This window comes from Petaurus breviceps, unplaced genomic scaffold (genome assembly GCF_028583685.1).
Source record: "Petaurus breviceps papuanus isolate PSGF00001 unplaced genomic scaffold, PetGlider_PUasm1.0 100, whole genome shotgun sequence".
NCBI lineage: Eukaryota > Metazoa > Chordata > Mammalia > Diprotodontia > Petauridae > Petaurus > Petaurus breviceps.
In genome coordinates, this window is record NW_027185573.1 from 6,605,148 (window position 1) to 6,622,244 (window position 17,097).

General features: G+C 39.6%; 1 protein-coding gene across 2 annotated transcripts in view; it reads right to left on the bottom strand.

Moving 5' to 3' along the window:
- Positions 1-17,097, bottom strand: part of LOC138168073 (RIMS-binding protein 2-like) — a 490,664-nt gene that overhangs the window by 410,310 nt on the left and 63,257 nt on the right. The window lies entirely within an intron of this gene.

The following is a 17,097-nucleotide window of genomic DNA, read 5'->3' on the forward strand; positions in this document are numbered from 1 at the left end:
TATCTATCTATCTATCTATCTATCTATCTATCTATCTATCTATCTATCTATCTATCTATCTATTTGTCTGTCTCTCTATCTGTCTATCTATCTATCCGTTGGTAGTATATGCAACATTCTGCACCTATACTCTCCCATCTCTCTCCTAAAAGGAGCAAGGTTCATTTCCTCATTTTTCCTCTAAGGCCAGCATTGGACTTTCTAGACCATTTAACAAGAAAATAAAGCAAAAAGTGATTTTAAACAAACCCCAAACCATGAAACAACTAGACTTCGGGTCAAAAAATAAATAAACATAATCACAACTTACCTTTCAGGAACCCTGATCTTCTTACTTCCACATCTAGCTACTATGCCTTGCTGCCCCCTAATACTTCCATCTCAGACTTAAGGAAGGAGAATGAGGGGTCCCACAGGGTAAGAGAAGAGTGACCCACACACTTGTAGCCAGGGGAGCATGTGTCTGGGCTGTAATCATACCCACTTGAGAAAATTGCAGGTTGATTGTAAAACTGCTTCCCTGGCTGTAGGGAAGAAAAATCTGATGAAGGCACAGCCTAGCTTGGGGAAATTTGTCATGTGCTTAGACTCCAGAACAGAAAAGAAAATAAATAATGAGCCTGGGACTCAGTCCAGGCCTCACTTCTCTGTATCTGGTATAAAAAAAAATTGTTTTTAATGTGAAGTACTGTATTCAACCTGGGGAGTTTTCTAGCCTGGAAATTAGCAAAGGAGCTTTTGGGCTCTGTGAGCTTCTAATTATAGTTTCATTTAAAACAGAAAAACCCAAGCCTCATTCCCACACCAGTCTCTTTCTGAGATTCTCTCTCCTTGGAGATTGCTTTCCCTTGCTTCTAGTCTGTTCTAACTAAAGTCTTTGATGGAGGACTTCCAGGAGCCAAGATGGCAGAGTAAGCAATAAATCTCCATAATTCTCCCACATTCACCTTCAAGCAATCATAAAATAGCATCCCAAAACAAATCCTGGAACAGCAGAACCAATAAAAAGATGGAAGGAAATAGATTTTTAGCCCAAGAAATTTGGAAGATGTACAGGAAAGGTTTATTTCACTTGTGTAAAAGAAGAGCACAGGACAGGACAGGAAATGTCCCAGGAAGCCAGGAGCAAATCCCACCTTAGCAAACCAGCAGGCAATACTGAGCCCCAGGGCAGTGGAGCAGGCAAATCCAAGACCAGGATCACTCAGGAGAAAGAGCAGATTCCAGTTCTAAGAACCACATAGCCCCAGACAAACTGGCAGCCTCTAGCAGCCAGACCACCACATGCTTCACTGTAGCCCAGGGAAATGCAGAAATGCCCCACTGGTCTCAACACATGCCAGACACTAGTACTAGGACCCTGTATCAGCCCCAAATAAGCTGCCAGGCCCCTACAACCTCCAGCAGGGTCAGCCACCCCCACACTGCCCTCTCAATGCAGCACCAAACATGAGGGTTTCTTGTAGACCTCAGGGCAAAATCAGTGAAGCACCAGGTAAATAGCCAGGGTCTATAGTCACTGGCACAAGAAGCCTGAGATTGTGCCCTTACTATCACAGGGACAGATCTCAAATTTAAAAGAAAGGAAGAAGGCCCAAAAAGATGAGCAAAATTCAACCAAAAAAAGAATCTGACTATGTAAAGTTATTATGGTGACAGGGAAGATCAAGACACAAACTCACAAGAGGACAACAATGTCAACATACCTATGGACAAAACTTCAAAGAAAAATGGGAGTGGTCTCAAGCCCAGAAAGAACTCATGGAAGAGCTCAAAAAGGAGTTTAAAAATTATATAAGAGATGTAGAAGAAAAATTGTGGAAAGGAATAAGAGAGATGCAAGAGAATTATGAATAAAGAGTCATCAGCTTGGAAAAAGAAAACAACTGCTTAAAAAGTACAATTGGTCAAATGGAAAAGGAAGTACAAAAGCTAACTAAGAAAAACAACTCCTTAAAAGTTAGAATTGGGCAAGTGTAAACTAATGACTCTATTAAACATCAAGAATCAATCAAACAAATTCAAAAACATGAATAATAGAAGAATATGTAAATAATAGAAGAAAATGTAAAATACCTCATTGGAAAAACAACTAACCTGGAAAATAAAGCCAGGAGAGACAGTGTCAGAATCACTGGACCACCTGAAAGTCATAATCAAAAGAACCTGGACATCATCTTTCAAAACACTATCAAAGAAAACTGTCCTGATAGCCTGGCACCAGAGGGCAAAATAGGCATTGAAAGAATTCACCAGTCACCTCAGGAAAGAGATTCCCCGAATAAAAACTCCAAGGAACATGATAGACAAATTTCAGAACTATTAAGTCAGGGTAAAAATACTGCAAGTGGCCAGAAAGAAACGATTAAAATATTGGGGAACCACAATCAGGATTACATAGGAATACATTAGCAGCTGCAACATTAAAGGATTGGAGGTCATGAAACATGATATTCTGGAAGGCAAAGGAGCTAGGAGTACAACCAAGAATCATCTACCTGGCAAAATTCAGCATAATACTTCAAGGGGAAAATGGTCATTCAGTAACATAAAAGGATTTCAAGCTTTCATAAAGGGAAGATGAGAATTGAACAAAAAATTGATCTTCAATATCAAGACCCAAGAGAACCCTAAAAATGTAAGAAGGGAAAAGAAAATATAAGGGTTTCAATGGAGCTGAATTGTTTACATCCCTACATGAAAAGATGATACTTGTAATTCTGAAAAACTGTACAACTAATAATACAGCTGGAAGGAATGTTCATAGACAGAGGGTATGGGTAAAAGGTGAATTTGAGTGAATGACATAAAAAATCATTAAGGGTTGAGAAAAAGGAGTATACTGGGTGTTGAAGGAAGGGAAGGATAGAATGGGATAAATTATTTTTCATTAAGAGGCATGAAAAAACTATTATGGTAAAGGGAAAGATGAAAGGGTGGGAGATGGGCATTGCTTAAACCTTGATCTCATCAGTATTGTCTTGAAGAGAGAATAACAAGCACAATCATTTGAATATGGAAATCTATCTTACCTGACAAGAAAGTGGGAGGTAGGGGGCGGCTAGGTGGTGCAGTCAGAAGGAGTTAAGACTTCCACAACTGATGGGGCTCTAGTGAATAGAGGAGCACGGTGAATAGAACTCCAGTCCTAGAGTCAAGAGTACCTGAGTTCAAATCCGGTCTTAGACACTTAACACTTACTAGTTGTGTGACCTTGGGCAAGTCACTTAACCCCAACTGGCCTGCATTCCCCCTTCCAAAAAGCAAAAAAAAGAAAAAAGTAGGAGGGGAGGAAATTAAGGGGGAGGGGGACCTGACAGAAAAGAGGGTAGACCAGGAAAGGTGGTAGCCAGAAGCAAAACACTGTCAAGGAGGGAGAGGGTGAAAGGAGAAAGAGGACAAACAGGAGGAAAAAATAGGATATAGGTAAATACACAGTTAGTAATCATAACTGTGAAAGTGAAAGGGATGAACTCTCCCATAAAACAGAAGCAGAGAACAGAGTGAATAAAAAACCAGAATCCTACAATATGTTGTTTACAAGAAACACAATTGAAGCAGAGAGACACACAGAGTAAAGGTAAGGGACTGTAGCAGAATCTATTATGCTTCAGCTAAAGAAAAAAAGTAGAGGTAGCAACCCTGATCTCAGACAAAACAAAAGAAAAAATAGACTTAATTAAAAGAGATAAGGAAAGAAAACTACATCTTGCTAAAAGGTGTCATAGACAATGAAGCAATATCAATACTAAAATAGTCTACCTGTCAGATCTATGAAGAAGGAAAGAATTCATGACCAAACAAGAGATAAAGAGCATTACAAAATGTAAAATAGATAATTTTGATTATATCAAATTAAAAAGCTTTTGTACAAAAGAAACCAATGCAATCAAGATTAGAAGGAAAGCAGAAAGCTGGGGAACAATCTTTATAGCTAGCGTCTCTAATAAAGGTCTCATTTCTCAAACAGGAAGAGAACTGAGCCAAATTTATAAGCATACAAGCCATTCCCCAGTTGATAAATGGTAAAAGGATATAAACAGGCAGTTTTCAGATGAAGAAATCAGAGCTTTCTATAGGCATATGAAGAAGTGCTCTAAATCACTTTTCATTAGAGAAATGCAAATTGAAACAACTCTGAGGTGCCACTTATCAGAGGGACTAATATGACCAAAAAAAAAGGAAAATGATAAATGTTGGAGAAGATGTGGAAAAATTAGGTTACTAATGCACCATTAGTGGAGTTGTGAACTGATCTAATCATTCTGGAGAGCAATTTGTAACTATGCCCAAAAGGCAACCAGGGTGAGTATAGCCTTTGATCTGGCAATACTACTACTAAATCTATATCCCAAAGAGATCATAAAAAAGGGAAAAGGACCTACATGTGCAAAAATATTTATAGTAGGCCCTTTTCGTGGTGGCAAAATATTGGAAATTGAAGGGATACCCATCAGTTGGGGAATGACTGAACAAGCTGTGGTTCAGGAATGTAAAGGAATACTATTGTGCAATAAGAAATGATGAACAGGAAGATTTCAGAAAAACCTGGAAAGACTTGTACAAACGGATGCAGAGTGGAGTGAGCAGAACCAAGAAAACACTGTATACAGTATTAGCAACATTGCGTGATGATCAGTTATGATTGACTCAGCTCTTCTCAGCAGCACAATCATACAAGACAAGGATAAAGGATTCACAAAGGAAAATGCTATTCATATCCAGATAATGAACTGATGAACTCTGAATACAGATCAGAGAAAAATTTTTTCACTTACTTTATTCTTTCTCATGTTTTTTTTTCTTTTGATCTTTTTCTTCTTTCACAACTGTGACTAATATGGAAATATGTTTTACATGATAGCACATGTATAATCTATATCAAATTGTCTACCATTTTAGGAAGAGGGAAGGGGATGGAAGGAGGGAAAAAATTTGGAACTTGAAATCTTATAAAAATGAATGCTAAAAATCGTCTGGACATGTAAGTGGGGGAAAAATAAAACGTTATTTAAAAAAATGAAGTCTTTGATGGAATATTCCAAGATCCATCTTTCTAGGTAGTTGTGGAGCTGGCTTTGGAATCAAAAGACCAGGACCCTTCACATCCTGGCTCTGCCATTTCTACTGCTATGACCCGGGCATATCATTAGGCCTCAATTTCCTCAACTGTTAAATGAGGGTTAGACTAGATGACCTCTCAATTCCTTCCCACCTCTAAATAGGTGATAGCTTTAAAATACTAATAATTAATAATAAATAATTCAGAACCAGATCATCTACACCAGGAACTACAGAAGGGTTGTCTTTAACCCAGGTTCTCTGGTCCCAGAATCATGATAGTAGATAATTACTTAATAAATATTTCTTGAATTGAAATAAATTGAAACGGGGCCCTCATGCTTTCATTTACCCCCACAGAAAAAGATAGGTGGGGAATCTCACACATCTTTTTTGGTGCTGCCTCTGTTTTCTGACCTGGTATGGGTGGTAAGGGCAGCTAGGCAACACAGTTGATAGAGCATTGGGCCTGGAGTCAGGAAGACTCGTCTTCCTTAGTTCAAATCCAGCCTCAGACACTTACTAGCTGTGTGACCCTGGGCAAGTCACTTAACCCTGTTGGCTTCAGTTTCCTCATCTATAAAACGAGCTAGAGAAGGAAATGGTAAACCACTCCTGGATCTCTGCCAAGAAAACCCCAAATAGGGTCACAGAGTCAGATAGGACTGAAATGACTGAACAACAAGTGGGTGGTAGGGTTGGGAAAGCTGACACCAGTGCCTGAATCTTCTCATTCCCCTGTCCCCCAGCCCTTTCCTAGATGTTGTTTATCTCCAGTGTTTCCTCTCTGTATCTTGTTTGCCCATAACTGTTTGCTTAATGTCTGCCTCTGTTACCCTGTGAGCTCTTTAAGGGTAGGGATCGTCTTCTGATTTTTTTATCTCTAGAGATAACTGGCTGAACATTTGTCCGTATAGTAGGACATAAGGTGGGCTCTTAATAAATACTTGTTGACTTGACTTCACTGATATAGATTATACAAGAAAATAGGAAAAACTGTAATACATCACTCCAGGCTTCCAAAAATTTAGCACCTACTGAATACAACATAAGACAGCCTAGTGGCTATAATTATGCATCAGAAATTCTCTGTTTCACAAACTAACACACAACAGATCCCTGTACTGCAAATACAGATCTCAAATATCTCTGAGAATTCAGTTGATAAACTATAGAAAAGGCAAAGTATCTTCACCTTCAAAACTGTCAACGTCAACCACCTGGACAGAACATTTCATTCATAAAGATTTAAGAACATCTTAACACATGTGTTCTGATAAATGTTTAATAAACAACTCTTGGGAGGGGAGTAGTATGTGCAATATAGTTTTCAACTGAATCTGCACCATTACCATTTTTTCCATCACTTTCTCAAGTCTAGAAGTCAACAAAACAATCATTTGAGCCCTGATCTATAGCATTTTCCAATTTTCCAGGTGTAAATATTCACACTGAAAATATAACAATTGCCTCTCACAAGCTGGCTTGAGCTGGCTCGAGCTGACCTCCAACATACCACTCACTAAATGTCACCATAGCAGATACTCATAATTTCCAAACTCCCTAGAATGAAAGGCTTTCAAAATTACATGCATATATACAAATATATGAGTGTATATATGTATATCTATATGCACACACATATACACATACATATGAACATATACATATATATCAGGATTGATAGTATCTGGATAGTGGCTTACCTCAGGATCACTTCTATTTGAACTCCATCAAAAAATCATTACACTCATATAGATCATAATGTGGATCGTGATAATTGTAGTAATTGAGGGGCAAGTTTTTTTTGAAGGGGGGAAGGCAAGGCAATTGGGGTTAAGTGACTTGCCCAAGGAAACACAGTTAGTTAAGTGTCAAGTGTCTGAGATCACATTTGAACTCAGGTCCTCCTGACTCCAGGACCAGTGCTGTATTTACTGCACCACTTAGCTGCCCCAACGGGCAAGTATTAACCTCAGATAACCTTAGTTTCCCCATCTGTAAGTTGAAGTGGTCTGGACTAGATTAAGTTCAATTTCAAACTTCTATTCCAAAATTACTTATTAAATGATTCCGATGTACCAGGTGCTGTGTTTGACACTGGGGATACAAAGACAAAGCAAAAGACAAACCATAAGCCTCTGCCTTCAAAGAGTTTCCATTCTACTTGATAATGTGCAAGGTCACTTTCAGACCTATATCCTAAGAGTCTATAATGCTGTCAAAACAGTGCAAATTAAAACAATACAAAAAAGCTTTTAAAAATATTTGCATCAAATACAATAGACAAGGTTGGCACCAAAGTATGAAGACTGAAACCCTTCATTTCTGTTAACAATCAGTAAGCTATAAAAATTGCAAATGACAAGTACTGTCTATCAGGCAGTTACTCTATTATATAAGAGGAGACCCTTTTCCTTGACGAGGCTAACTCCTTTAAATGAGCAAATGGTCTCATTCCGTCTCATCTTTTCCAGGAGATCACACCCTCTATCATCCCCACTCTCACTCATCTTCAGTATTTCCATGTCTACTGGCTGTTTTCCTGATGCCTACAAACACCCATGTGTCCCCCGTCCTCAGAGAACCCTCTCTTGTTCCATCTGTCTCTATTAACTTTCACCCTATATCTCTCCTGCCTTTCATGAATAAGCTCCTTGAGAAGGTCATCTACGATCTATGTCTCCACTTACTTTCCTTTCATTGTCATTTTAACTCTCTATAGTCTGACTTTCAACCTCATCATTCAACTGAAACTGCTCTCTCCCAAGTTACCAATGATTTCTTAAATGCCAGATCACATGACCTTTCCTCCCTCCTCCCTCCTCTTTCTTGGCCTCTCTACAAGTCTTTACACTGTCAATCACTCTTTTCCCTGGCTACTCTTTTCTTTCTGGATTTCATGACACTACTCTCTCTGGTTTTCTTAATCAAAAATGGCAGTTTCATGTCAATGATTTTTTTTTCTGATTACTTTTGCTTTTTAAGGAGGAATGTTTACCATTATCAAAATAAAGACATCAAGAACACTTGAATCCTCCTTCTTCTCAAGTGACTGTCTCTCCTGCCATTATGGAAAGCCACAATCCTACCAGCTGCCCACTTCCCTCCACTTACTCATCCCCTCCCTCTTGTGACAAGCTTCCCAATTCCAGCAAGGAGCACAGCAGGGCAATCTTCCTTAATAAATGAATTCACCAATCCTCATTTTGTACTCCAGCTGTTGACCCAAGGGAATCCAGATGCTGGTGATGTGGAGGAAAGGTTCTCTTCCCAGTCACATAATTAATCCTTAAGGAAAATGTTTCTAAAATATCATAGAGACAGAAGTACCCAGAAACCTTCTGAGTGGTAACTTTTTTTTTCTAAGCCACCACTAAGTCAAGAGGACCATCTCCTCTCGTTTCCTTAATGATTCATAGCCATGCAGCTTCTTACCAGCTACCTGTCTTCCCCGTACATCTCATCCTCCTAATACATTTCCTCAATGGCAGATATGATAATAGAGGTGTCTGCTAAACTTAGGATGCCTCCTTGAGAAATAACCATGAATAATTCAATTCAGTAAAATTATTCACATTTCTATAGTATTTTAAAATTTTATAGAGTGCTTTCCATATAGTAACCCGATGAAGGAGTCTGTACAAGAATTATTATTCCATTTTATAGATTAGAAAACTGCACCTTGGAAGTGGAGTAACTTGTTTTAGATGACATAGAAAGTCATCTGTGATGACTTCTTCACTTGATCATTAATTTAGACCTGTAAGGAATCTAAAAAAAATCTAATCCAGCTTCCTAATTTACATATGGGGAAACTGAGGTCCAGAGAAGTTTCCCAAGGTCAACTGAGCTGAGATTCAAGCCCTCGTCTTCTCATTCCAAGTCTACAAGTTTTGTCCTTGCACAATCTGAATGTCTACTGGGTAGGTCCCTGGTTTGGAACTTGTGGGGTGGATAGACAGTAATGGATAGGAAGCAATGATGGGGTTAAGAAAGGGTGACTCTACTGTGCCCCGGAGAGACATAAAGAGCAAGTCGGAGACTGGACGCTTAGCTAGTTAAGTCAAGCTAGTTGTCAACCCAAGCTAAATCATTCCCTCCCCTGGAATGTGCGCACCATCTGTCCCTGACTGCCCTTTGCCCAGTCTTTTGCTTTGTCTTGCCCTGTCTCTGCCAATTGAAGTCCTACTTACACCATTATTTTCAGGATGTCATCTCTGATTTTCCCGGTCAGAAATGGGCTTTTCCTCCTCTGACAATCGCATAATACTTTGTATTTCTGTCATACACAGAACATTCCAAAGAGTTAGGAAGTGATAGGCCTCTATCACCAGATGTTTAATAGCTATGTGATCCTGGATAAGTCCCTTAACCTTGCTGACCTTCAGCTTCTTCATCTGCTAGCTTGTGGTGAGAAGCAAATGAGATAATGGATATAAAGGGCTTTGGAAACAATTTACAAATGTCATTTGTCATCACCATCGTCACTATTACTACCACCACCACCACCACCACCACTCTCTGATTCCTGAAGGCAGAGACTATTTTAGTCATTATTTTCATCTCCCCAACCAATCTAACACATGTAGGTGCTTCTTTTTGTGATAGCAAAAAACTGGAAAAAAAGCAAAGAGTTTAACAAAGTGTGGTAGATCAATGTAATGCAATAGTTCTGTGCTACCAGAAATTACGAAAATAAAGAATCTGGAGAAGTATGAGAAGATTGCTATGAACTCACACAAAGCAAAGTAAGGAGAATCAGGGAAAGAATAACCAGAATGAGTGTAAAGGAAAGACCCTCCAAAAAGAAAGGAGGGAAAGAGAGAGGAAAGGAAGGAGGGAAAGAAGGAAGAAAAGGAAAGTGAAAGAAAAGAGGAGAAGAGATAAAAGAAGAAATAAAAGAGAGGAGAGGAGAGGAGAGAAATTAAATGTTGCGTAATTATTCTAGCCAGGTTTGGCCCCTTCATTGGCAAAGTAGAGGATTATGGGTAACAGGAGTGTGGAACCTCACATGACCCTCTAGGTGCTCAAGTGCAGCCCTTTGACTAAATCCAAACTTCACAGAACAATTCCCCTTAATAAAAGGATTTGCTCTATAAAACTTGGACTCAGTCAAAAGGCTACACCCAAGGACCTAGAAGGTCATGGCAGCCTCAAGGTCGAAGGTTCCCCATCCCTGGACAGAACACTGTGAGTACTGTTAAGCTGAAGTGATACATTAATTAATTTATAGAACAGCTTCTTTTTTCTTTTTTATTCTTTGTAACAATGGGTGACTCTCTGGGTAGTGAGGAAGGAAAAGGCTACATTTAGCAATAAATGTTAAATAAGCACAAAAGATATCAATAAAATATTCAAAAAGGGGGGGAGTAGATAGGTGCTTAATAAATGCTTTTTAATCAAATTGGATTTAGTAATGACTTCCAGTCCCGTGCCTCACCACTACACCATGTTTCCTAAATGTATTTATTCAAGAAATATTTATTGGGCCTAGTCCTCTGCTTGATGTTACATTCTCAATTCTTGCTGCCCAGAGTCTTTGATGATGGCTCCTAATTCTATTTTGCCCAGAACTTTTGCCTTTGTCTTTACAGTGGTAGCTAGGTGGCACAGCAGATAAAATGCCAGGCCTGGAGTCAGAAAAACTCATCTTTCTGAGTTCAAATCCAGCCTCAGACACTTCCTAGATGTGTGACCTTGGTCAAATCACTTAACCCTGATTGTCTCAGTTTCCTCATCTTGTAAAATGAGCTGGAGAAGGAAATGGAGAACCACTCCTGTATCTTTACCAAGAAAACCCCAAATGGGGTCATGAAGAGTCAGACAAAACTCAACAACCGCAATGACAACTGATATTCTGCTCTCCAGTTCTCTAACCTGGGTTTCTACCACTCTAAACCAATGGTTCTCACTCTACATAAGCTACAAGTCCCAGAGGAGGCTGGTTTCAGAGCCATTTCTAGATATCTACAAATTCATACCCTGCCAGGTATTTTCATTTTTGTATTTATCTCCCACAAAATAATGTGATGTTTGATACAGAGCAAAATCAACAGATCTGAGACAAAATATGCCCAACGACTACAACAACGTTATTTTTTTTTAAAGAATCAAAAATCTAAACAAATACACAGAAGAAAAAAGAAGTGGAGAAGAGGACACAAACACATAAAATCTATACTCAACAGATGTTCACAATTTCACATATAACCCTCTTTTTTTGTTATTCTTGGTATATTGAGATGTTCCCTTTTGCTGATGATTAAATACAAAATAAAAAGGTAAATATTTAAAGACAAACGAAAAGATCACTAAAAGGCAGCCAGAGTCTGAGTAATTAAAGACCCCAAGAGGCAGCATGATATGGAGGCAGCATTGGTGTCAAGTAGACCAGGGCTCCCTCGTAAGTCTTGCCTCTGTGCATCCTGGCTCTCTGTGACTCTAAGACAATTACTTAGCTTCTCAATACCCAAGGGAACTCTCTGACTACCATGCTGGGCCCCTGGGACCTTCTGCCCCTATTGAAGGGCAGAAGGCTTCCCCCAGGCTTAAGAAGGGCATCCAGGCCAGTCATCTCTTCACATCCTACAAGACCTCATTCCTATAGATTTTTCCATCTTGGCCATTTGCACTGAACACCTTCTCTCCAGTAACAGAGCAAACTACTTTGATGTGGGCTCTCATCTCCTTTCTAAGATTTAAAATGACCTTATGGACTGAAATAATAACCTAAATAATAGACTTTAAATGGGTTAGCATTCCTGCCCCAAGTCTCTCCTTAGTCCAATCTAAATTTGACTAAGCTCCCAAAGTTTTCCTAAAGTGCATCTAAATTACGTGCTATGAGCCTGTCCCAACATACATGCAGATTGACACATGTGAATAAGCATAACAAGAAATGACATCAGTCAGTCAGTCTACAGAATAATAGAACATGAATAAACAGCAGCATATATGCCAACAGATAAATGACAAAATTGCTCTTATCTAATAAGTTAATGAATCCGTCTTATACAAATATGCAATTAATTACCATGTGCTTCAACGAACACATGCAATTACGTGCAAGGAAGAGACAGACAAAAGCTCTAGCAATGTCCTCGGTCTCCATAAGCCCTTCTCCAAGTTCCCCAGTTAACACCATCAGTTCATCTAGTCACAAGTCTGATAGACTTAGGTGTCCTGCTGACCTGTCTTTCCTTATTCTTGGGCTAGCTGATGATATGAATGGATCATCGTCACTATAAGAACCAGAGTCCTGCAGCCCCAAAACTGGATAAATGGAGGTTCCAAGCAGACTCACTGAGTTCTTAGGCTCCATATCCCAGGATTCTCTACAGCTAAAGTTAAAGGCAGGAAGGTTCTGCCTCTGGCTTCTGTTCTCTCCCCCTGACTGTCCTCGTTGTTAGGTTAGAGGGCACTCAGTTTTCTTCCCTTGAAAAGTGTTTCGGAGCCATCGGGTAGTTCAGACAGTCTTTGAAAACTCCATGGGCTGTCTCTTCTGCACAGATTCCCCTAAGCTCAGGTAGATGCCCTTTAGTTTCTTCCTGCCCATCAGGGAGTCAGACTTACTCTCCTTCAGGCAGTAAATAATAGCAGTGAATTGTGTCTACAGGACTGCCCTTTTTGCTAGTCTCTGGAGCTATATTCTGTAAGTGGGCAAGATGTCACAGTTCTCACCAAGCAGGTATAGATTGATCTGCTAACTCATGCATCTTATGAACAACAATATTGCTTTTAAAATGGATTTTTATTGATAATTTCTGTTTCTACATCACTGAGATATCCCCCTGTATCCCTTCCTCTCCTCCTCCAGACATCATAACTTTTTATATTTTTTTAAAAGATGAAGAAGAGGGAAAATGGATTCCATAAAGTTGATCAAGACATGGAAAAAGTCTGAAGACACAGGCAATGTTCCACACCTGTGAACTCCCATCTCTGGCCAGGAATAGAGGAAGGCATCTTCTCATATCTATTCTGAACACCAAGATTTGTTAGCAAAATTTTCGCCTCATTGTTTTAGGTCTTGTCATCATCAACCTCAGGTATCATTTGTCTCTATCGGGCTCTTGTGTAGCTAGGAGATAAGCTTCCTTCAGTTTCTTAGCCAAGAGATGTAGCAATTGTTAATGTAATGATGATAATAATAACCAGCATTCATCTAGTGCTTTAAGGTTCACAATACACTTTACAAATATCTCACTTGATCTTCACAACAGCCCTGAGAGATGGGTCCTGTTATTATCTCCATTTTAGAGATGAGGAAACTGAGGCAGACAGAGCCTAGGGTCATGTAACTAGTTAACTGTCTGAGGTCAAATCTGAACTCGGGCCTTCCTGACTCTGATTCCAGTGTTCTATTCATAAAGCTACCTTACGCAGTCTCTTTATCTTCAGAGACTACAAAACACAAGCCAATAGGTAGGTGGGGTTCTCATCCCCCCAAATATCAGCAAGAATGGTATAAAGCCAGTATCTTTGCCAAGAAAAATCCCAAATGGGGTCATGAAAAATTGGACACAACTGAAAAATTACTAAAAACAACAAAAATTAATGAGGTAAAGTTTGTCACATCCTTCCTGGTAGTGTTGAGCATGTGTGTGTTGGAAATGTCATTGAGATAGCTGTTCTAGTCCCCATGTCACCACCATGTCCAATAGTGAACAATTCAGTATGTCAGTCACCTTGAGGATGATAAGGGGAAATTTTAGACTTCTAATCAAAACTAATACCTCTTTTTTTTACGTAGTATACTTTCAGTCTCTGCTTTGGTCCAAATGGATGAATCCTGGCAGGAAGTCCTTATACTAAGGAATATTTCATCCATGATAATTGAGCAACTGTGGAAATTTTCTGGTTTCTGGTTCTGGCCAGCCAGTACATACCTTGTGAAATGGTCAGTCATCACCAGACTATGACTTGTGTTCTTCCTCTCTCCTTCCAAGATAGAAAATCAATGCAAGCAAGTTCTAAGGATTTGCAAGTGCATATATTCTACAAATATATGGCATGAGGTCACAGTACTTTTCTTTCCACACAATGAGCACAAGTCTCACACTTCTTAGTGATTCTAGCAGTCATTTGGGACCAGTAAAATCTGTTCCTTACTAGCTCTAGGGTTCTCTCTTGATCCATATGTCCAAAGTCATTGTGCAAAGCTTTTAAGGCCGTAATGCATTATGCCCTGGGTAGTGCCAACTGTTTCCTGGTTCCATGGCAGACAGGTACAGTATTCAGTGACATAATTCAAATCTCTTCTATTGTTTCAACAGTAGGATAATGTCAAGGGATTGGAAATTGAGTGTTACAGCACAGAAGTGTCAAAGACATAGCCCATAGTACTCCTGACTAGAGCCCAAACCAGATTAGAATGCAATTGGGAAATATTTAACAAAATTAATAATAATACAATAAAACATGGATAATGTAAATACACAGTTGTCTAAGTTAACAGGCAGTTATAGGAATCCTATGTACTAGTGGCTTCCCATCTCTATTTCAACTTGACACTTGCCTTGTTTCTCAGCTTATATCACTTTACAGTCTCCCACCAGTCACCTATAGACAACAACCAGTTGCCTGCCAACATAGGCAGGAAGGGTTGGTTCAGTGGAACCACATATGTTGGTGTCATTCTGTCTAATGGATGCCCCAAACTCTCTTGTGCAGTTGTCATCTGCCTAAAGTCCAGTTCAATGGGTGTCCCAGACAGCCTGACATCCGCAGGTATCACTACAGAATTGGCATCACGTGGCCTTCAGGACAGGGCATCTGCATCCACATTAGTGTTCCTCTAGAATAGTACTGGCTGAAATCATAGCTACTAATAATAGTAGCTGGCAAGCATATAGTGCTTTAAGGTTTGTAAGGTGCTTAACAAATAATATCTTATTTTGATCCTAACAATATCCCTCAGATGGTAGGTGCTATTATTATCTGAGGAAACTGAGAGCTGCTCAGGATCACACACCTACCAAGTATCTGAGGCCAAATTTTAACTCTGGTCTCCCTGACTCCAGGTCCAGTGCTCTATCTACTGTGGCCCCTAGCTGGCTCTGGACTAATACTGCCACCCATCTCTGCCAAGCAGCCTGTAATGTGGCACTGGTTAGAATATATTACTTCCTAGTTGTGTGACCCTGGACAAGTCACTTAACCCTGTTTGCCTCAGTTTCCTCATCTGTAAAATGAACTGGAGAAGGAGATGGCAAACCACTCCAGTATCTCTATCAAGAAAGCCCCAAGTGAGGTCACAAAGAGTCAGACATGACTGAACAAGAAGAAGAATGTATCACTAGATGGTTGTCAGTCCAAATTTGCAAATTGACATTATATACTTTGTCTCTCAACTTCTCACTGACAGCCAACTTCAAAAACCCAAAACTCCAGCTCATGTATGTGAAAATGAATTTTTCTGTCACTCAGTCCTCTGAGGGCAAATACAACTAGTTTCTGGTGACCATTTCTTTCTGTAAAGGATCCTAAGCTCTCCAGGGTGAGGTACGAGAAAGGTTTGTTTGGGTCTTCATTGTCAATACTTATTCAGGTGTGAACTCTTGGAAGCTTGTTCCCATCTCTGTCCATTTGGTTCCCAAGGGTTTTGTGAATTTTAGTGCATATTACCCTTTTCCCCTTTTGCTTCCGATTCAATTCAACTGATCCAATATTCAATCATGAGAGCACAAAGGAAACCATTTAGTGGTTTAGCAACACAAGTACAGTCTGTAACAAACTTCTGTAGGGTTGGCAAAGATCCTGGCACGTCTAGTTTCTTAGTAAATGCTTGCTGACTTGACTTGTGACAGTTGCCTGTTAGGTTCTATGGGAGGAGCCAAATAAAGGAAGGATCTCTCTTTTCTGGGTCAGCGTTCACACCTTATTGAGATACCAGTGACCCCATACTTATACTTGAGAGAATCTCTTTAAAACTCTTGTTTTTCCAATGAAAACCTCAAGCCATTTTCCTCCAGCCCATTCAACATATCAGTTACTGGGGGTCTTCCCCAAAGATAAGGATGTCAACAACCGCACACTAACAATACTTTCACAGGTCATGTCCCTAATCACATTCTCAATGAATTATTTGGAAGTGTCGAGTGCCCCTCATGTGCTTTGGGCTATTTGTTGACCTTGGTAAAATCCAGTTGGAGAAAAAGAATGAAAGCCATCTTCTTTCTGCTACTATTACTCTGCACGTGTCCAATAATGAGAACCACTGGGTCCGAAAAGGTAGTTCAGAGCATTTTCCTCTGTGAGTATCTCTCCTGGATTCAAGACACTGACTTTTAAAGGTCACCTGAGGTGTGGTTTCCTAGGCTTCACCCTGTGGTTTGGGGGGAGGGGGCTCCCTCTCTGAGCCATTCAAGAGACTCATTCAGCCTCATAAAGTGGGTGCCTTGTGTGGCTACTTAATACTTCATTATCATCCTTTTTGTGTATTAGGTTGTGAACTGCTTTGCACTCTGTTATGGGATACCATTCAATTGGAGGAGAGGATCAATGAATATTTTCAGAAATAACAATAACAGAAAACCAAAAGGCAATAACACAACGTAAGTGAAAAAAAGAAAAAAACTATGCTGTATAAGTGTAGCTGTTATCATTGGGGGGAGGAGAAGACAAATGAATTAGTGCATGAAGTTGTTTGTTTGTTGTTGGCTTGGGGAGGGGTGGTCAGTGGCCAAGGGAGACTGTAATATAAAAACAAAGGGTGTCAATAAGTGTATTTTTTCAAAGGGTAATTTTCAGTGGGAATGCATCTACTACCAAGTTGTGGTCCATGAAAGAAAGCTGTGATATAAAAACTAAAGGCATCAGCAAAACATGCTTTATTAAAAGAAAAAATATATACAAAATGATTGCAAATAATATTAGTCACATAGGTAGAGGGAGAAATTTTTGTTGTTGTTTTAAAAAATGGATCTCACCATCCAGAAAGGTTGTTTCTAGGCCAAAGAACTTGCTGGGAATAAAACAAACAGATAGATAGATAGATAGATAGATAGATAGATAGATAGATAGATAGATAGA